Genomic DNA, 22,485 nt, shown 5'->3' with positions numbered 1-22,485 from the left:
TAAAGAGTAAGGAAAGAAGTGCCAAGTTGGAACAAATAAGCCTATGAGGCTGCAGCTGCTGCCATCATTGCCATGCAGGCAGTGGGACTGTGGTCACCTGGACAGAGGTCAGAGGGTCTAGGGGGAAGGGGGCACCACATTCTGTAATGAGTATAAGGGAGGGTTCCTCAGATGGCTGGGATAATGTAGATCCTCTTTGAAAAGAAGACATTACAAGTGCTTGTGATGCTTGGCTCAACAAAACAAAGCTGAGGTGTCATGCAGAAGGGCATGAGAATGTGCAGGGCAGGAGAAGAGCAACCTGAAGGACAATAATTAATATTGATAAGCTTATCCTTGATATCTTTCAGCTGAAAGTCAAAGTATTTTGAGTTATGAAGTTTTGTAATAGAAATCAGATGTGGGGAAAATGAGTCCCTTCTTAAGAAGGAGCAGAATAGTTTTGTGATATGTGAAGCGATGTTTATGGAAGAGGAAATTCCTGTGCCCCTCATTTCCAAGGTATCCCCATACTGTGTATCCTTTACACTCAGAGCTGGGAGTTAGGCAGCCCTTTCTTTCCATCCTTGCCATGTGTGAGCCCAAAGACACTCCCCTGAGGAGCCTTGCCCAAGCAGGGCAACAGTGGGTGCCTGGCAGGAGACAGATGAGGATTAGTATCCTCCAGCTAGAGGCAATGTCTGGAAAAGAGAATGTGGCTTCTTAGCCTGGCTGGTTTTCTTCATGTGCTGTTCAGCAAGGTGGTTTCTGGGCAGTAATTTCCATGTGGAGGTTTACATGTGTGATAATGTGGATTTCCCTGCTGCAAATTCAAGAGGAGCAACAAACAGCAGTTATGCTTCAGAGTGCTGGAAGAAGCCCTTGTGTCTGAGGCAGACACAAACTGCAGCCTTATGGATGCTTCCACTACCTCACTCTTCTCCTGCACTGCCAGACTCCTGTCCCAGCATGTGTGGCACATAACTGGGGAAGCATAGACTGGGAACTACCTGTTCTCCCAATGTTTCCAAGTGGTAGTCAGCAATCTGGAGGCATTTCCCTGCATGACACAGTGTTAACGAGCTCAGAGTGAAAGGTTGCACTGTCATAAATAATAAAAATGAGAAAAGGTGAAGCAGAAGATTCATTTGTAGTAGCTACAATGCTAAATTATTACTTGCCCAGCCCATTTGAGGTTTTAAGTGCTAGATAAATCATTTTACTCTGACACTTAAAAAAAATGCATCTTCTAGCCTCATCCAGGAAAGTTTATAGAGATTAAAACAATCCCAGTTTGGGTGAGGTTACAGTTTAAGAAACTGCTGTTAAAACCAGCTAATTATTATGAATATAACCAGCAAATTTCTCAGTAGCATTTATGCAGGTTGTTTAATCTCTAACCTATTGCCCTCAGAGATTGTTGTCACTGCAAATCCATAAAGACTCCATCCCAAGTCCAGTTTTAAATGGCTCTTAATGTGCTCTCAATATGGTTTCAATAATCATCATCATATCTTTTCCCCATGAGAACACTGAAATGGCTTCAAGGTGGAAAAGACATGGAGTATCATACCCACTCCAAGAAAGGGATGACCTCTGAGAGCCAAGGTGGCTTTCAACAAGTGCCAGTAGAAGACTATCTTGCATCAGATTTCAGAATGTGAACCCTTCACCAAAAATCATTAGAGCTGTCCATGCTATTACTCTACTTTCTCAAATTAAGCCTGCCTCCAATCAGAGCTCTCATTCCTAATGGTCACCTCAGTCTTGTGTGTGGCAAGTAGCTCATCTCGTCCATCAACATCCAGGATGCAGCACAAGGACAGTTAACCTTTTCATTATGGCATAATACTTGTGGGTGTTTCATAAGGATGGATTTTCAGGACACACTTGACAGAGGAGAGGGATGGAAAGGCACTACAAACACTAACTGAAAAGAGAGACATTGATGTGTGTGGGAGAAAACAATAAAGGGACTAGCAAGGCTGGTACTGCTGGGGTGAAGGGCATGAAGAGGAGCATGGTAGGGGATAAAAAGCCTAAGATTCAGTAAGGTCAGTGTGAAAATTTTCCACTTGGTTTTGTTAGAAGCAGAGGTCAAACAAAAAGATTTGGTGAAAGGCATGAAATTATCTGTCCAAGGAAAGGAACATCTTTTTAATGGCAGCAGAGCTCAGATAGAACTGATATAATGTAGGTGTCACAGAACAATGCAGGCATTATGAGGGATTTAAAAACTGTATGCATACCTTGGCTACTGCAAACAGTCCTAAGTGCATTATTAAAACGAAAAACAGTCAAAAAAAGGAGACAGTGCAGGTATAGCAGGAGGCAGAGAGGGAAAATTAAGGATGTCCCCATGGCTCTGTGTCTGAATAAAGAAACAGAAGGGGGCATTTTCAATAAAAATGGAGCAAGTGGTGTAGTAGGAAAAAAGATTATAAGTGGGGACTGGTCACGTTAGCTGGGAACTGCTGTGCAGTGCAGGGTTAGTGTTTCAGTGTGGTGGGGAAGCACAATGGATTGAAAAGAGGCAAGGTTTTGTGTGCTCAGTGGTGTCTGAATCCATGGAAGTGGAAGGCATTGCTCAGCATGATGTCTCTGGCATGCAACAAGGGGTCTTGTAGATACCATTGACCATATACAATGTAGATACCATTGACCATATACAATGTGGGTACCATTGACCATACCAAGTAGTGGTGGATTCAGCTGCATAAAATTAGGTGACCAGAGTAGCCTCCATCCAGCTCCTCTTCCCGTACCCATCAATTCTCATCAGATCTGCCAGCATCATGAAGATATCTTAGACACCTTAGGACAGGTTCAAAGGACAGTAAACATTTATGCATCTGCAGCGACATCTCAGTCATTGTCTCCTTAACCTCAACTGAGACCTGAAACACTCACATTAGGCATCAACACTGTAGACTTTTAAATTTGAATGCCTATGAATCTGGAGTTGATTTTCACTTTACAGAGTAGTAATTAATTGACATGAAGGGTTTGAGCAGAGCTACCCTCCACATGTAGAATTGTAAAGATGATTGCTTTCAAATCTTCTTTAAAAATGTGAAATTGGATGAAAAAGGATAAGTGTGTTCAATTTTTTTATTTATTTTTTTTAGAAAAACAGAGACCAGTTTGGAATTGGATTGATGTTTGGCCAACCTGTTCCCTTTCATCTCTAACTCATAATATTATTATCTGAAACCAACTATAATGTATGCCTTTTCAAATCCTGATTTATGAATTTCACGGTTTGAAGCAAGTATGACAACTCTGGCATGTACACATAAATAAGATACTGTAGGATTTGCAGTTTGTGGGGCTATTTGAGGATTGTTGATATCAGTGCAACTCCTATTTGATAGGTGTCTAGAGCATAAATGTTAAGTGGTAGCTTGATTGTTTTATCTCTCCTGGTGAGCTGGTTCAGGTGAGCCTTCACTGCCAATAATGAATACAGCTGACTAAATCTAGATAGGGACATGTCTTCCACACTCTGTCCCCTTACAAGTGACAGAAAAAGGGGGCACCTAAAGTAACTTCCACTGATCAAATACAGTGTCTAGCTCTTTGCAATGACATGGCTTCCTGCAGAACACTGCTTAGTCAGAAGTCTGCTTAGTCAGATCCCTGGGCTCTGACAAACCATATACCATTTATGAGCATTTCTTTGTTTCTCCTCTAAAGTCCTTATCTTCTTATAAGAAAGAGTGAAAAAAAGGCAAGAAGGAAATAAATCAAGGAAACCAGGAGCAAGGAAGACGACAGAAAAACCCCAAGAATACAAGACCAGCATGGACCTATCATTCAGTTCAGTCATCTGTTATTGCAAGCACACTGGCCACATGATATATTTAGAAAGCTCACAGAGCTCTCTCTCTCTAGTGCTCTTAGCATTTTGTTCTTTCTTTTCCAAATAAAAGGTTGATCCAAACCTTCTGCCTTCTGACAACAGAGAACCCCCTTTCCCAGGCAAAGTTTACCCATGGCCAGTTCACATCTATTAGTTATTTTGCCAACATACTCCTTAGATGAACAACTCTGTAAATATATTAGGGGAGTAAACATCAGTAGTGATCAGATGTGATTACATCTGATTTTAAGCAGCCAATGTAGCCAGTAGCTTCTAGATCCTTATGTGAGAACAGACTCACTTTTCCTACTAATGATTCTCTGAATGTATGGGATTGAATTTTCATGGTTGCTACACCTAAAACTGTACATTCAAAATGAGGTGTTACTGGAGTCCTGTACAATGGTACAGATACATTTTTCCTCACTTCTAGAAATACCTTGGCTAATTCCACACTGCTAGCAGGCAAGTTGGTTATGGAGTCTGGAGCTAAATATCTAGAAAACCTGAAACTAAAATCATCTGCAAGTCTTGTACAGGGTTCTCCAACAAAATGCGTCCTGTACAATCTCTTTTTTTTTTTTTCCCCTGTTTTGACTGTCTTCCTCCAGGATGTGCCTCCATTATCAGGTCCCATGAAACATCCATAATTTAGCTGAAGGAAGTTTGCATTCAGTACAGTGAAGAGCCAACATATGAAGGCAAGGGAGACACGTTATGGAACATGTCACACCTGCTGCATCATCAGCAAATGTTTCTGAAACTGAAGAGTCATCTGCTTTACACCGTGTGAAAGTCAGGATACCTTACAAGCTGGTGTCTTATTAAAGACATCTATATGTTTTTGACAAATATTCTGGCCTTACTTACTCCACACTTGACTCCTCTTATTCATTAGTTTAAAAATGGAGGCAGGGCTTCATTTAAGTAGAAATTAGAATAGTGTCTCTTTTCTTAAGTGCAGTCTTGTCATTTTACACCTCCTCAGTGAGTGACCCTTAAAACTCTAATGAAAATCCTGAGTATATATAGAGACACACAAGCTATTAATTTGAGGAACATTCGAAGTAAAGTTATAGAAATTCATTATACGAAGAGACAAGTCATGTCTTTTCCTTTCTCAGTAGCAATCTCTTGAACTAAAAGGGAAAGATAGGCCATCTAAAAATACAGATAACTGAGAAAAACAGAGGGTACTGCAACTACCTTTTCAACTACCTTTTCTAATAAAACACATCTTACAGACATTGGTATTTCAAAATTAAAGACCAGCTAAAATAAGATGGGGAGCTGTTAATTTTCATGGGTTAAGACAAGTTTTGCCTCCCTGGATTTGGCTATATGCTATGATGACAAGTACTGGGCTTCTCAGTGTGTATTTTTTTAATGCCTACTGTGTATATGTCTTCTGGTAAATTTGCACAAGAGTACAAAAAATAGATTCTACATGACAGAAATTGTCAAACTGCAATACATGAACATAAAGATACATTCTTCCAGGAGTATGCATTTCATGTTCCTAATTGTCAAAATGTTTGCCCTGTGAGACTTTGCTAGTAAATATCTCAGCCTGTCCATATACTGTATGAGATTCCAGCTCCTTTGTTGTTTGTCTCTACAGTTCACTGCTTGAAAAGTAGAACAGGTTATTCTTCCTATAGGTTTCATTTATAATAATGGTTTAAGATAGAGGAAAGTAGAAAAGGGATAGAGGAATTCAGCTAGATGATGGATGAATATGGAGCACTTTGACTTCCATTAAATGAATAGCCACCATTCAGGGACAGATTTCATGGTACAATTAGCTACATTAAGGTTAGATGACATCTCACCAGTTTTTTTTTGTTAGTTTTACAAACCCTTGACTATGGCATCCTAAAGTATTCCTTTTCCTATTCCTATTCCTATTGCTATTCCTCCCTTTTCAAATATTTAAAACACCACCTCCCAGCATGTTAACAGGCAAACCAAAACTGTCACACTGGACCTGCTCCAAGCTTCACCCTGTCCAGCAGAAGGTCTCTAACAGCAGGCATTCAAAACCCCAAAGATGCGTCAAAAAGTTCCCAGTGGGCAAATACAGAATAAAGCTTTTTGCATTGTCTTGTTGCCTCCTTCAATAGTTAGAGATTGGCTTGAGACCCAAAGCATGACATTTAAGTCAATTAAGTATTAAACAAAAAGTGGAAGTGCAAGCTCTGAATATTATTTTTGTTTCTTGGAGAACACCCAGCACACAGACACATGGAATGAGCTGATCCCAGGGCAACTTGTACAAGCAAAAGTCTTTCCATTTGCTGTCCATGGGCTCAGGACCAGGTTTGACAATAATGTTTTGGACATATAGAGCAGACCCAGGCCACTCCACAAGCGAGGGGGATTTCATGCCAGCAATGCTCTGCTTCTGTGTGTGTTTTTGAAATGCCTCTGAGGTGTGCTGTAAATGTTAATTAGTGCAGCTGACCAATGATTTAAGGAACCATAAGTGATGGAAAAGGGAAATGTATTAGTAGATACATATTCAGATCCCTCTTCTCTGTTGGATTTATAATCAGAAGTGCCTGGACAGCTACTGGTCAATGTGTTTTCTTTCCTTTGTGTTTATTTAGGATATGTTTACAGTAGTCACTCGTAGTTCATGAGCTTTTTTCTTTGCAAACTTTAATTTAATAACTCCTAATATCTTCAGTCGCTTTCACACACAGCGCGCTTACTGAACTAATGCCTTATATTTCCTTCTGAATAGAAACCACTCCTGCCCAGACCTTGTGCAGCAAGGGATTTGAGTGCAGTAGACAATTTCAAAGACTGCTCTTTCTATTTAACAATCAGTGCATTAGGCTAAAATATTCACACAGATGCACTAGCAATTGAAAGGGTGTACGGTGTAGTGACAAGGTCCTTCTGTTACCTGGACTGTAGAATGATGAATGAGCATTAGTGGAATATTCTTTTGGCCTTTAGGTTTACCTTGATCTTCTCACAGAATGCAAATTGACACTATACCCACATTTCTATAGTATTTATTACTGTGGTCATGATGTGAGGGCTTTTTTCAATATGAATAGTGTAAAAGGGGAAACATATTACTGCAAAGAGGCATTATTGTGCTGGGAATGTATAAACAGCTGAGAAGAATAGAGCGACATGCTCATAATGGAAACTGAAAGCTCTTCATTTTGTCCTGATTGTCTACCCTTCCTTTTTAAACAACCTCCCTTTTTCCTAGCTATCAATACAAAGTTCTTTTTGGTAAAATGAAGTGCATTCATGCTGCCTGAAAGAAGCTTTTAAAGTTGATCTGTGCCCACACAAAAGGGAGGCAGTGTTTGAGCACATCAAGTTGAGGAAGCAAACTTGGTCAATGTTCATTATTCATGGCTTGACACTCTGAGCCTCCATATCATTTTGTAAAGGATCAGATAAACTTTCCTGGTGATAAACAACTGAAATAATTTTTCTTAGCTGTCAAGTCCTTTTCTCCCATTTCCAGCCTGTTCTCACACTCTTCCCAGCTCGTAAAAGCAACTGAGCACAGCTCTTTGGACTGATAAATGGGCTCCTTTCAATTGGTGGCAGGCTTCAGGAAAAAGAGATAATCCTGGATAATGTGGACACAGTTTTCATTTCATGTCACCCAATTAAACTGCAATTATCCGGAGTGCAACAGCAGAAAAACTGGAAAGAATGGTTGGAGAATGAGGAGCCCTGGCTCCCTGGGACTCTTTATACTACACACATTAGCCTAGATTTGTTCTATTCTGATAATAAAGTGCCAGTCTAAGCACTTAGCAGCACACAGTGAGAGACAGACCAGCTGCAACCTGTGGCTCAGAATGAAATACTATTGCAAGTGCTCTGGGAAACATCACTTCGATCCAGAGTAACTTTCTGGGATATTATTTGCATCAGGAATCCAAAGCCCTGTGCTGTGGTTAATTACAACCAGAGCAATATGGTCAGGAGGTGCTCTGAACAATGCAACCAGGTTCAGATTACAGGTAAAACAAGGACAAAAAACAAGCTTTTTCTTAGCATGACTCACAGTAGCACTGCAAGCCAAAATAAAGCAGATATCAACCATTTTATTATGAAGGCAAACTGCATTAATGTCTCTTATCTCTTCAGCATTTTGGCTGAGATCTCGGGCAGGATGAATTTAATATGTTAATATGTCTTATTAAGTTACCACTCTTGCAGTAAAATAAACTGGATAATCTAACAGATCTATTTTATCTCTAATTACAATGATCCTGGTAAACTGCAATTAAATAAACAGATGGAGTTTTTAGGCTTGTGGCCTGGTGTATGTGAACATTTTAATAATTGAAATACATGTATTTGTTGTTATTGTGTTATTTCTTTTGCCCAGCCATGTGAGTGCATGGTGTCTGTCCCATAGGCATGGGGTATAGGTACAAGGGTACAAGATCATGTATCTCCTGCAACTTTGCTCCTGGAAGTCTGTACTCTTCCACCTCAGATTTTTTATTCATTTACTCCTACACAAAGCACCAGGTGGGGCTACCCCAGGCTCTGAGGCAAGCCAAGCAATTCAACCAACATTCTCCTTCCTGAGAGGAAAGATGGGCTTTAAGGTGTTACACTACAAGATATTGTGAACATGCAGAGTCGTTTTTGCCTGGGCTCTCTTTGCATGCTGGGGAGCAGCAACAAAACAGAGAAGCACCATTTTCAGTGGCCACACCTGAGGCTGTGTGCAAGCTCCATGCCAGGTGGTGTGGGTGCATCTGCCCCATATAACTGTGCAAAGGGAACAACAAGGGCCAGAAGCTTCTAGGTCAGACTCAGAGCTCTCCACCATGACTGTGGGAGGCTCTTAGGTATCACTTCCTCATCAGGCACCAGAATTCATGTGTTTTATTTAAGTCAACATCAAGTGATAAACTATTTTTGCAATACATTTTGTTAGCAAGCCCTGTAACAGAAAAAAGCGTGACACTTTTGCAGGAAAGACAAAGCAAATCTGAAACTGTGCAGTGATGAAGGACAACCAATTCCCAAAGGAAGCACAGCTATTTCATAAGCAGTTCGGTTTTGGACTGGAAATATTCTGGTTTACGTGAATTTTTCAGTTTGGCCCTATATCCAGATTTTTATCCAACGGAAAAATGCACTTCCCCATCCCACCTGGGAAAATCCCAGGTGCAGAAAGATTTGGATTCTTCAGAGATGTTAATAAAATTGGGATTTCCCTGTTTCCAAAATAATACCATTCCTCCCACGCTCTTTATTCCATCTCTTCACATTCCTACCTGAAGCAGGTTCTGGGCTGCTTTGAAGATTGCTTTTCTGTTTAAGGCTTTAAAGCTACCTTGTTCCTCATGGAGCATATTAAAATAGCAGAAATCTGCACCTTAATGTGAGAAGGAGCAGTACAGCAGAAATAGGGGCTATGGCAGAGGTTGGGTCACTTTTAACTCTTTTGCAGTCTCAAGGAGCCTTTAAGCAACCATCCTGCAAAGAAGGGCAGTCAAAAGCACTCACTGGGGGTTGGTTTACTGGCAGCAACAAAGATAGCATGATTTTAAGGAATAAATGCATTTTATTTTTGGACGCTCCATCTCAGGGACAAGGTCAGATGGCCAGTGATTTGCTTCTATTTGAAGCTGACAACTTTTTTCAAAGCCAATCCCAGCATTCCAAAGATGACCAGGACTGAAGAAGTGAGGGGAACCTATAGAAGGTGCAAAGGCTGATGTGCCTATGTGGGTAGAGAAAGGTGATTATATTCGATTTAAGGAACAAAGTTTGGGCAACAAAGCAAAATAAATCAATCTCAGATAGTTCTAGGAAGAAAAAGGTCAAATTGTTGAGCAATGTTAATCACTTGTCATGCTGAGATCTGTCCTGGTGAGCATGTCAAGACATTGATCTTATTAAGTGGCATTTATGTAAGTAAAACCAGAAATTAGGTCCTGTATAACACAGTATAGTACATTAGTCTTTTAGCAGGGTACACAGAGTGCAGAGAATGAATTAACATTGTGTATTAACAGCATATAGTGCAATGTAATGGAGAATGATCGTGCATGGACTCATTACACCCCTCCTGCCAGGCAGTGTGCACGTACTCAGTCCCTTCAAGCAGATCTGCAGTCCAAATAGGCAAGAGAGACAAACTCAGGCAAAACATCTTGACTTGCTGGGCACAGAACCTGGGCTTTCCAGCATTTAGCTTAGTTACCTCCCAAGAACTAGACAGTGATGGGTAGGAGATCTGCATATCAGTCACATAACTGTTTTATCACCTATTTTCTTATCTTGGAAATAGAACAAGAATGTAGGATTATCCAAGCCAGATGCTGACTTCATTTACAGCTAGGGAGCAAGGGGAGTCACACCTTCATAAATGTTTCTATTTCCTCATTTCTTTCTCCAAAGGGAAAAGCTATCACGTACTAATCTTCAGGAGAGGTTACTAGATGCTGGTTTTAACCCCTTTTAAAATATATGTATATTATATAAATGCATTTATTTTTAAATATATATATGATACCTGATGTGATTTTTCATTCTTGTGTGGAAAAGACAGTTGTGCATTATAAGGGACTAGATTTTAAAGGATTGTAATCTCCATGTGATCCTTCTCTCCTTCTCATTTCTATCTATTTGCAACTTGTTAGGAAGAAACAGAAACTCTGGGATGGCTGCAATTTACCTCCTGTGCCCCGTAAGTTGTCCTGGAAGGAGAAATACTAACTTCTCAGGATGCAGCTTTACCAAAATATCAAGGTGTATTTTTCATAAGAGCTTCGTTAGCTGATGGCATTTTGCTTGATTACCAGCAGTCTTTGTTCCCCTCAGAAAGGAGCAGGAGCAGCGTCAGATAATTTCACCCCCTGCTTTCTCTTTGGTTGCACAGTGGCCAGAAACAGGAATTAGAGACCCCCCAAACCAAGCGGAGGCCAGGGCTCTGAATGGAGCAGCTCTGTCTGAGTCTCATGCTAATGAGATCAGGAAGGGAGGAAATGTTGAACTCCAACCCCGGGCTGCCAAGCAGCTTGCCCGGCCTCGGCAGTGGGCAGAGCCAGCTGGGAGCAGGGAGGGTCCTAAGTACCCAGGGGATCAGGATGCTACTCAGCTGGCAGGAAAGGGAGCAAGAGTTTCGCTTATCTTAATAGCTCCTTTTGTTCAGGAATCACAGTAGCGGCCCTTATTTGCAAACTTGGATAAGTATAATGCACTCTGAGCTCTTGCACAGGTGCTGGGCACTAGGGATTTTTCTCCCTGCCTGCACAATGCCTGCTTTTTTTTCCAGGGCTGCAGGAAGGAACTGGAAAGACTCAGCCAGACAAAAGTGTTGGCTGCACATTTGGCCGAAGTGTTGACTGTCTTTTGTTGCTGTGTACATGGTGCCATCCATGAGCCCAGCCATGATGACCTAGAAGGTGATCTGACAATGAGTGTTTCTTTTGGAGAATGTGTCAACTATTGTAGAAGTTTGCACATTCCTGATGAGACTGACTGGTTCCAACAGATAATTGCCTGGCAGTCTGTCTTGATAGCTGGGTAGATAAGCAGCATATTTGGTTCCCTTCCCTCAAAAACATAACAAAGGAGGCAAAAATAGGACTTGGAATGTCTGTGGGGATTAAATAAGATAGAGAACTTTAGTAAAGCAACACACTCTTGTGAGCCATTTTTATGAGAAGTTACACCCAGTGAGGAGCTGTCTTACTGAACTTACATGGCTTTATACCACCTCAAAGCAACTTTGCTGACTTGCTTTCTTTGAGAATCTGGTGTTCAACTGTTTCCTTCTTCAGTAAAGGTTGCCTGCCAAATATGATGTTTTCCTTCTCTTTTCTTTCTTCCTTTTTTTTTTTTCCTTCAGTTGTGGTTTACAGCTTGCCCAAATCCACAAGAGGAGGTGATTGATGTTGCCATATGTTGGCTACTGGATGTAATATTGTCCAGTTCATGGACAACATCCTTTTCTTCTTAAAGATCTGCTGTCCCCCAAGGTCACTGGGTGCTGAGGGACTGCAAAGCTCAGTAAATTGAATATCTGAGAATGGGAGAGAGACTTACAGTATTCACCTCTTCAAAATGGCAAGGACATTTGAATTGTGCATTAACAGTTGAGGAACCTCAGAACATGTGGCTTTGTAATATGCTGGTGCTTCTACACAGGCTTTTTCTTTTTATCCTGTTAACCTCTACTGCAACTTAGGAGATGGAGCAGTCCACCACAAGTCATTTAGGATGAAGTTAGTTAGCCCATCATAGGGATACTTGAAACTAAGTCTAACCTCACACACCAATGTAGTCCGTCCTGTTAAGATTACTAGAAAGCTAACAAGAGTTAGCTTTCTAGTAATGCTTGGAGAAAATAAGATATTAAGCAAAATAAGATAATAAGCAAAATAAAGATGCTTGGAGCAAAATAAGTCCTTACTATTACTAAGCAGGTCTTTTTCCAGTAAGGAAAGAAGAAGGATACAAAATATCCTTAAGTTTCTTGCTGTCTGCTTTGTTATGATTAGTAACCTTCTTCTGGTAGATGTTTTTTCCTTTGTGCATTGCGCATAACGCCATTGTCATAACCACTCTCAAACATTTCTGTGGTAAATTCAGATACCCTCCATCAGTACTGAGCAACTTTTGTGCAACAAACTTACAAATAAATGTATTTGCCAGTGTGATCAATGATGGATTAGGCATATTTAGCTTAATTATTTTAAATTATGGTGTTACAATATGCTTGCAATATAGATTATGGAAAGACACGTTTTTTTCCTTTCTGGAAACACTAATGGAAGACTTCATTTATATTAAATTTTGTTCTATCAGATTTTGCTCCTTGAAAAATTGTCCACAAGCTAACCATTTTATTATTAGAGCAACCAGAAAGGCTAATACGTTTCTTCATTCTTAATGTTAATGTGGGAGGTAACATAGTGATACATAACTTTTCCAAAACAAGTTACAATATTGCATTACAAGAAAAGCAACCAAAAAAACCCACCTCTTCCTAAAAGTAAAGTATTTGAGAAGAGTGGGAGATTAAAGATAGGAATTTTAACACAAATGACCCATGGTGGCTTTAGTCTGTAGTTGATAAGTTTTAACTCTTTCAGGATCTAGAGGACCACATACAATTTTCTTTCCTGCTTAAAGATTTGAGAAAACATCTTTCACGAAGATATGTCGATACTTCAATTTATGAAATACTCAGTAGGTTTCTCACTGTCTTCCATGGATTCCTTCTTCAAAATAATTTAAATAAATATATGACAACTGGGGCAAGACGTGGACCCTGACGGTCTTCATTTGAGTGGGGAGACTCTCTGGGTGTTGTCTAGTAACCACAGTTCCTCAGCTGGAAAAACATTTAAGCAGTCATCAAGTGTGTGAGTAAGGAGGACTCTATGACTGATGAATTAGTGGGGATCTGGGAATAAAAAAATCAATAACTTTTACAGAGTTAATGAGGATCTTGTTGCAGTGCTGGAATGTAGGAGACTGCCTACCACTGGATTTTATGTTCATCTGACCTGGCAAGCCCAGAGAGCACAGTGGTGCATTGTCCTGCCTTTAGCACCAAACTGAATGGAGGTCCAGCAGAGCTACCTGACAGCTGCCTGTGCGGGGCCCTGGCGCCGCAGGCAGCAGCAGCCGCGGGATGCTCGGCACATCGCTGTGGTATGTATGGGAATGAATGGCAACCAGAGTTCTTGCTGCTGTTTTTATTTTGCCTACTTGGCAGAGGTCTCACTATTCTTTAGCTTTTGAATTAGGATGATGTAAGAGGCCCAGGCGCTATGCTAAACACTCCACTACAAGGTTTATCAGAAAAGGCTGCCTGTCTTGAGAGTTTTACCCAGAATCACAGAGAAATAGCAACAAATTTTGTGGGGAGTCAACAAGTTCATGGGCTGAAGGAGTGAGTTTGTTCCTCATCCTCTGTGGCTGTGGATGACTGCTATTCTGTAGGCTGACCACACTGTATCTGTGGCAAGGCACCCACGAAGGCCATCTGATGCATCCCAGCAGCCATGCACAACTCTCCTCTCTGAGCTGCTCATCCCAGGAGTCTCTAGCACATGTTGTTAAATCCATATGCTTGAGCTGTCAGGCAGATGCATCACCCCCATATGACCCTGGCTTTTTGTAAAGCAGGAGGAGGAAGCTTGTTTGGGTGAGCGTACCGAAAACAGGGGAGCTCAAGTGCTGGTTGTTATTAACATACCACACTGAAAACGTGCACTACCTCAGCCCTGAGCCCTCCAAGACACCAGGTCTGTCACGGTGGTTGATAGCTCCCATTCTCTGGGGTCATTCCCTGGGTCTCACGCTGACTTCCTGCATGACTTCAGTTGCTGAGTATCTGCATCATTTCCAAAAACAGTCTTGAGGGGCTTTGAAAATGTAAAACTGGGTAACTCACGCAGGGCCAAATTCAAAGGTCAGCGAGTCTTCCCACCACCACTGGTGGCTGAGACAGGAGCAGTCCCTCCCCTGGTTCTGAAGTCTTGCTTCCTACTCCCAAAGCTGGCTCTAATTAGCTTGTGCCACATGACCTAGCCTCGAGCTGAATCCTGTTTCAGCCCAGCCTTGTCCAGGCACTGTTTAATTTTGTTTGTTGCAGGGTTGCAGTAGTCTCATGTGGGAGTGCTGACTCTCAGCCCTGTGCCCCATTGTTTGCAGCCGGTGTGCAGGGCTGTGCGCTGCAGATGGAGCTCCTCAGGAGATTAATGATGCGCTGAACAATGCCTTGTAGTTGATACCCTCTTGAACTCTGACACCTGACACTGGACACCTTCAGTAGGAGTCAAGGGCTCAGCAAGTAAGCAAATTGCAGCTAGATAGTGATTTCCCTCAAAGTATCTTCTGTGAATAATAACACTTCATTGGTGTATTTGTCATAGGTAGCTTTGCTTTTACTGGTTCTCACATAAATGCTGGAGAAGAGGTTGTCTTTATGGTTATACATAGAAAAAGCATTTTGAATTCTGCCAGCTGGTGCCTCTGGCCCATCTCTCAGAGGTGGGAGAAGCAGGTAATTTGGGGATTTGTATAACCGTTTTTTGAGACTTCAGACCAGAATACAGACAAAAGCATTATTTCCTCTTTTAACCTCCCTGGGTGTCAACTACCCTGCCTGAGAATATGCCTTGAAGTAGTTACCAGTGCTCCAAGACAGAGATGCTCAAGACATCAGCCCTGCTCAAGAGGCATCGTGTGCTCCCAATTCTCTCCCCCCGCCCTGCTGGCCCTCCCCGTCCATCAGCCCGCTGCTGCCCTTTGGTGACACGAACCCCAGGGCCGGGGAGGGCTGGCTATTGTTAGCACTGTTCCCTACAGTAGATTGGCAGCCAGGAGTGCCGGGGAATGACAGGTCCCATAATGCACCCTCATCGCCAAGATGGAGAGCGTCACCTCTGTAACATTCCCAGCTTTCATTAGCCTGAATGCAATTGTGCTAGGTTTAATTTTTGGAGTGTTTGCAGTTTTTCCAGCAAATAGCTGTTTGAACACAGTGTCCCCATTATATCACCACAGTCAAAGAGAGGAAAGATAAAGGCATTGTGCAAAGTTTCTGTGGCTTTGCAGACAAGGATTTATGTACTGGAGAACTCTCATCTGGCAGTCAATTTGCCTTTGTCTTTCAAAGTAGTGGAAGTATCAAGGGAGTATGCCCGAGAGTTTTATTTGCTATTTACCAGATTACTGAAGTATCGGGCATCTTTAGAACTGTTGTAAAGACAAATGCTTTCAAAATGATTTTGCAAACTTCTGCTGAGGCTGAGGGGAGAGGCAGTGAAACCCTTGAAATGCTGTCCTTTGGATTGCTAGAGGGGTGTATGATTGAGGAAGGAACTTGAGACAGTACAGTTTCATGGGTTTAAAATGTGATCTGTCTGTCCAACATAGAAAGAAGGGAAAAAATGAATCAACCACTTCTACTTTAGAGGGTAAGCATGAAAACAGTTTTCTCTGGAAAATGACAGTTCCTGGTTAGTGAATAGATGGAAAAAAATCAACATTTTATAAACAGGCAAGGATGAGATTCACTTATATCTTACTCAGAGGCTATAGTCAGTTTGCTGCTCAGCTTACAACAAGCAAGAAATATTGCAGTTAATGGGATCGGTCCTGGCTAACACTTCCCCCCTACACCTTTCCCTACTATTTGTTTCTGACTGACATAGCTAAAATTGTAGTGAAGGCAGAGCCTGTAAGACCAGGCTTTATTGTCTGAAAGCAGAACTGAATGGTATTCATCTAACACTCCTTAAAGTGGGTGAGAGCTGAAGGGAAAGCTGCTTACAAAAATTTGTAATTTAGCATTAAAATCAAATACTGTACTGGAGAGCCTGCACTATAAATACCTTAGCCACTCCAGACGATCCTGGGATTTATGGAACAGTTAGCATTACTAACATGATAATTAACTGAAATAATACATAAACCAAAGAGATTCCCATGATGTTGCAAGAAGAAACCAGATCAGAACCCATTGAGGAAGAAAGGCCTTTATACCAGAATAAAATATGACCCACTGATTCAGGATTATCAATAGAGACCAGTAAATACCCAGGAATGTCTAATTAGCTTGAAAGACTACCACTGCCTGAAGCCAACATCTGCAAAGTTCCAAAAAAAATACCTACCTGAATGTCTGGCATCCATAAAGTTCTTGTAATTTCTGATTCCATGTAAAATATTATGTGAAAGGCCATTCCTGTATCTAGCCCTGATAAATCCAAGAGCTGTGAAGTATCTCCTTAAATAATCCTTATCGCATATGGGAGATGTGAGGCTAACCTGCTGGGTTTTTGTTATCTCCTTTGAAGGGAAGTTTCTGAGCTTATTCCTTCACAGGTGTAGGTGGTGTCTGTTTCTGTTTCTGAGGAGCTGGTTCCTGGCCAGATTGCTGAACTTGCCTTAGGCCCTAATCCACAGTGCAGAATATGACCCCTTTTAAGACACAATTTCAAGGAATTTCCTTTGGCCAAGTGGGCCCTCCCTAATGTAACATGAACCTTTCTCTGCTCAGTGCCAGGAAGGAGCAGCCCAATGTCCTGCTGTAGAAAAGAGCAGTGGTCCTGCTGGAAAAATCACCTCTTTGATATACCACAGGCTGCATTTCAGCCTGATATGGATCAGATATCATGAAGATATGCCAAAGGCCAGTGTAGTGTCAGTGCTGCCATTATTTCAGCCTTCCACACTGTGCTGACATTTTCTTCTGTTTGAGCGATTCTCTTTCCTGGGAAAGAGATGGGCAGGAGAGCATCAGCTCCAGCATTTCCCTGTGTAGCTGGTGGAGCTCTGCTCTGGTACATAGAGTGATTTGAACTGGATCAGTGCAGCAGTCCCTGAACTAGCCACAGGCAAAGCATAGGCAGAAGATGACCCATGAGGAGCCCTCATAAGAGGGCCAAGGAAAGAAACCAAGCCCTTTGTTTATGGTGCTGGTCTGAGGCTCAGAAGATGCAGGAGATCTGCCTGGGTGACAGATCTTCATTGCTGATTTAGCCTCACCATTACTCTGTCTGTACATCTTTCTGTGCCCTCTGCTCGTGTTGGTGCTGTTTTCTCTTTCTAGGATATGTGTGCCATGGGGGCACTGATTACATCTCTCTCCATGGTTGTACCAGGCTTGGTGTTGGGGTAAATCACTCTGGATTTGCTGTTACTCCCAGTAACAGCAAATAATAAAGACAACTGTGGTAGGTTATTTGGCATGTGATTTTGAGGAGAAAGTCATGTACTAGATATTCTAAAAATAATTCATCTCCCTTTTTATGAACTGCAATATCAGAACTCTATTCTTCCAGAGCACACCCTCAGTTCTTAGGCATATACTCTCAGGACATCCTAGTAAATATTGCAATAACTTTTCACTGCCATAAAAGGAGATGTGATTATTGTCCCTTTTTTATGTATTTTGGACCAAAAAATGTAACTACTCATCATCAGGGCTGAGCTGCCTCTGTGGCATAAGATAATTTAATGCTATAGAATTCTCCTCCTGGGCATTGATTGTCCAAGTTTCTGCCTGGAAAATGTGGCGCTTTGGCAAAATTTAAATGCAGATTTTTATCATGGACATGTTTACAAAGACCTAGTTCTGTATATGATGCTACATCTGTATTTCTCATTCCAAAATTTCATAATAGAAGTTTTTAATTAATTTGCTTCAAATAACTGGGTTGAAAACTGCTTGAGTTTGGCTACAATACAAAGAAAGTTGTTTCAGCATTCTTATATGTCTATATATATTTACTTCTATATATGTACATACACACACACATAATACATACACACATGCTACATGAATATGTAAAAAAGCACTTTCTGCCATGGGTTCAGATGCAAGGAGTATTACACAGATGGAGACACTGATTTATCCTTTCTGGAGCAACTTTAAGGCAGTCTGGATTTCCTCTCCTCTGCTATTCAGAAACAAGCCAAAAAAGAAGTTCAAGAAGATCTATATTAAACTTCAGCTGTTGATCTGTCTCTTCTCTGGACTTGACCCAGGTTGAACATATCTTACACAATTCAATTGTTCTAAGACCTTACAGCCTGGTGTATGCAAATTAATGGCCCCTATGTAAGGCCCAGAAGGGAAGAGAATACAAGGTTTATACTTAACTTTCAGCAGATAGATATAGATATAGATATAGATATATAGAGATGATATAGATTAGATAAATAGATATAGATATAGATATAGATATAGATATAGATATAGATATAGATATAGATATAGATATAGATATAGATATAGATATAGATAGATATTGATAGATATATATAAGTGCTTTGCTGAATAAGCCTTTGCCCAAGAACATGCTTATTTCTGATTCAAGGCCCTGATCCCATCTATTCAGTGGAACATTTAGATGAAAGCAATAGAAACACCAGAGGCATTCATCACTGGCCCTTTCTCCCAAAGACCTCAAAAAAGCCATGATTTTCTAGGTAAGAACAAGATTTATTCCACCAGAATAAAAGGCAAATCTTATAAGAGGCTGTGTGACACGTGCCCATGGCACTAAGCACACAGCAGTGTCACTGCCTTGGGTGCTGGTCCCTGGTCTTGGGCCCTCATAAGATCAAACCTCACACACGTGGAGCTGGCTAAGTGTGGAACCAGCATGTTTGTGAATTGGTCTCAGTCCAGTATGAGTACAGTTGTGAATCATCATTTCTACAGTCTTTTCTCCAAAGCCTTCTTTGGTTTTGGTTTGGACTTTTTGTTTGTTGAGGGTTTTGTTTGGTTGCTGTTTTCTGTTTGTTTTTTTGGGGTGGGGGTTTGATGTGTTGTTTTTTTTTTTTTGGGGGGGGGGGGTGAGGGAAAGGAGAAGGATGTTGGCATTTGTTATTTGTTTTATATCTCAACTCCATCTCTTTGGGACATACTTACATCGTCCTCTTAACTATTTGGGGTACTGTAGCACAAGTCTTGGCTGTGTACCAGAACAGAGAATATGGTGCTGCTGCGGCACAAACAGGTACCAGCACTGTGCCATGATTTATCCATTACTTAATCTTGGAATCTTTTCAAGACCTTTTAGGTTGGAAAAAAACCTTTAAGGTCATTGAGTCCAACCATTGACCCGGCATACCAAGTCCACCACTAGTCCACCATGTCCCTAAGTGCCACACCTACACATTTTTAAATACCTCTGGGACTGGTGAATCCATGTTAGTGACTCCCCCACTTGGCAGCAAGAAAATAATTGACCTCCAAGGCCCAACCTGTGAGGCTTTGGTGGGTCTTTAGGGTGCTGATGGGGTCAGAAGTACAGCTGGAAGTAGAGTTCTTCTAGGGTTAATTTTGCAAGGGTTAGGCCATAAAAATAGAAGCCCCAGCTGCAAAGCATGTCTGAGGGAGTCAGAAAGTGATGATCCCTTTCTCTCTCCTCCACAGATCTGGAGACTGAGCATAAACCAGTTTCTCTGTTTCCACACAGCACTTTTCTGATCCCACATAACCAAACCCATACTTGGCAAGGAGGGAATGAATCAGACATCTTTCCATCTGGAAAATCACCATCATGTATGGGAGGAGGTAAGGGAAGTATCAATTTTCTCAGCACCGTCAGTGAGCCCTGATAAATGCGTAGTTTGACAGCCTGAATAACAAACTTCTCATGGTCTTTTGTAGTAGTCAGCAAGCAGAAAAGTACAAATGTCCTACTGCTGAAAACCTGAGGAGCTTTGCCTTGGGAGGGTGAACATGCTACCTCTTGGGCTTGCCTTCCTCAAAAAGAAAAATATGTGGTGCTAGTCACGGGAGCAGCCAGATCTGGAAGGCCATGTGCTGGTTTTGGCTTGCTGAAGAAAGCCAGCATCTGGTTCAGCTCTGTTTCAAAGTTAAAATTTCTTAAATGGAGCCAAATATTTAAATAATATTAATAATTTTATTTCCTGAATATTAACTATGGTATATGGTGAAATGACTTCTGTACCTGCAATAAAGGGCTTTTAGGGCTTGTGAGCTGCTCAGTCTCTCTCTCATTTACACAGTCATGCAAGCCAACTATTCACTGCATGGCACATGGTTTTAGCTACACAGTCACTGCTTAATTAAAAGTACTGCTTTTAAGAGAGCAATAGGTTTTGGTTTCCATTTTTTTTAGTTACTGCCATAGTAACCTCCATACTAAAATACTGAGTGCTAAGAAGTACTAAAAATTTATGAAATGCATGCAAACTCAATAAAATATTAGTTAAAAATTTATGACATGGTATGTCATTTTGTTTCAGGATGCACACAAGCACTGTTCAGAGGTATTTGGGGGCTGGGAGAAAATAACTCTAACATACTTTGTGGAGCCAATACTCAATGCCAATTTCCACTAATTAGCTGGCATTCTCTTTTTTTTCAAGTGGGTGGGAGCTTTGTGAAACCTTTTCAGGCTTCTCTCATGTTGGTGAACACCCTACGTTTGAAGCTACCTGAATTTCTCCCAAGGGTGTGGTACATGTGTAGTATTTGGAAAGTGAATAGAAGACCCAGTGGTATCCTCATGTTTATCTCACAAGAGGGCATCTCAGGCAATCATCTCCTCCCAAACCTCTCCAAGGTCTCCTTTCCCTTGGCAGTGCCAGAACAGTGTGGTTAGCCTAAGTGATCCTGGTATTGAGAGCTGCTCTCAAAGCACTTTACCCCAGAACAAGGAAATTTTGTGATTTTGCCATCTGCATATCAGGAACTGAGATGCAGGCAGGTCAGCTTTTTAAAAAAATATGGAATTATTAAATAAAAATTCACTGATTAGGTTGATTGCCTTCAGGCCTCTCCAAATTGTCTGCAGTAACAGTGTGATGGCAGGTCTTTCACTTCCCAAAGATCATCCTAGGCACAGGGCTGGTGATGGCAGGAACAGGAGTCAGATGAGGAAAGTTCCCACCAGGCTTGATTCCAGAGAAGATTGTCCTGAAGTCTCCAGCTTCAGAAACAGCATTCCACAGCAGAAGCCTGTGGGGAGGCAAAGGTCCCTTTCTGGCTGGGAAGAAATGGCCTCCCAGAGCAGCAGCAGCTTTTCCTTACCCTCCTTCCCAAAATTTGCCACTGACTAGTTCTGGCAGCACTCTCCTCAATTTTCTGACTTCTCTGACTCCTGTTCATAGGTTCCTTCTTCTTCCTATGTATTACATGGTCAACTCCCAACTACCTGTGGGTGGCTTGTCCAGGTGGCTGATAAACCATGGATGTTGGGATGCAGAGCCAGCTCAGATCTAGCCAAGCTTATAAACTCTCACACAGTGTTGCTCAGCTGCTGCCTGGGGCAGCCGTGGTCCAGGGAAGGAGCAGTCACCTCTGCGTCACTATAGGACATGAAACAACACAAGCGCACACTGCTGCTCTCAAGGTGAAGAAAAAAAGGGAAGTTTGTTATCTGACTTTAACATTTATAGTTTTCCAAAAGTGACAGTGGATTGGAGGGTGAAAGTGCCACCTCTCCAATCACACTGGACAAACTAACAGTCCATAAAATTTCTCTTCCTCTATAAAGGAATGCAAAACAATAAGAAAGTGTGTGAGAAAGTTTGTTACAAGAATGTAAACATCAGAAGGCTTAGAAAATCTTAAAAAATTAGAGCAACACCTCTGCACCAGGATGGGACCAGCCTAAGGCACCTGGATATGCAGGGAGCCAGATGGGCTCACCCTGCTTTGCCTTTCCTGCCTGGTGGACAAAGAGGATGCAGCTAGAGGGATACACAGACCCTCCTGCATGGATTCAGGGTCATGGACCTGAGCTTCTGTGAGGCTGACTGGCCCAAGAGAATTCCTGAGGATTTACTGAGTGGGTGCTGGGACCCCAGTGCTTTCTGCTGTGCCTGTGCTGATTTTGTTCCTCATGCTTCACTTCAGCACCTATATTTGCAGTTCCTGCATGACTTGACCAAGGCTGCAGTGTCTCAGCCCAAATTCAGGCCATCTGCCCCACAGCCCGTGTAAAGTGAGAATCTAACACACTGTGGGGCTCCCCACAGTGGGCATTGCCATGGGATTCAACTGGAAGTTTGTTGTTACTGCTGCTGTATAGTAAATATTATATGAAAATTTTAGGGAAAAAATTATTTTTAAACTGTCCTTCTCTGTTCTCCCATTTCCTTTTCTTTCTTTTTTTTTTTTTCCTCTTTGAAGG

The sequence above is a fragment of the Molothrus aeneus genome, chromosome 2, assembly GCF_037042795.1.
Source record: "Molothrus aeneus isolate 106 chromosome 2, BPBGC_Maene_1.0, whole genome shotgun sequence".
Classification (NCBI taxonomy): domain Eukaryota; kingdom Metazoa; phylum Chordata; class Aves; order Passeriformes; family Icteridae; genus Molothrus; species Molothrus aeneus.
This window is presented reverse-complemented; position numbering follows the sequence as displayed.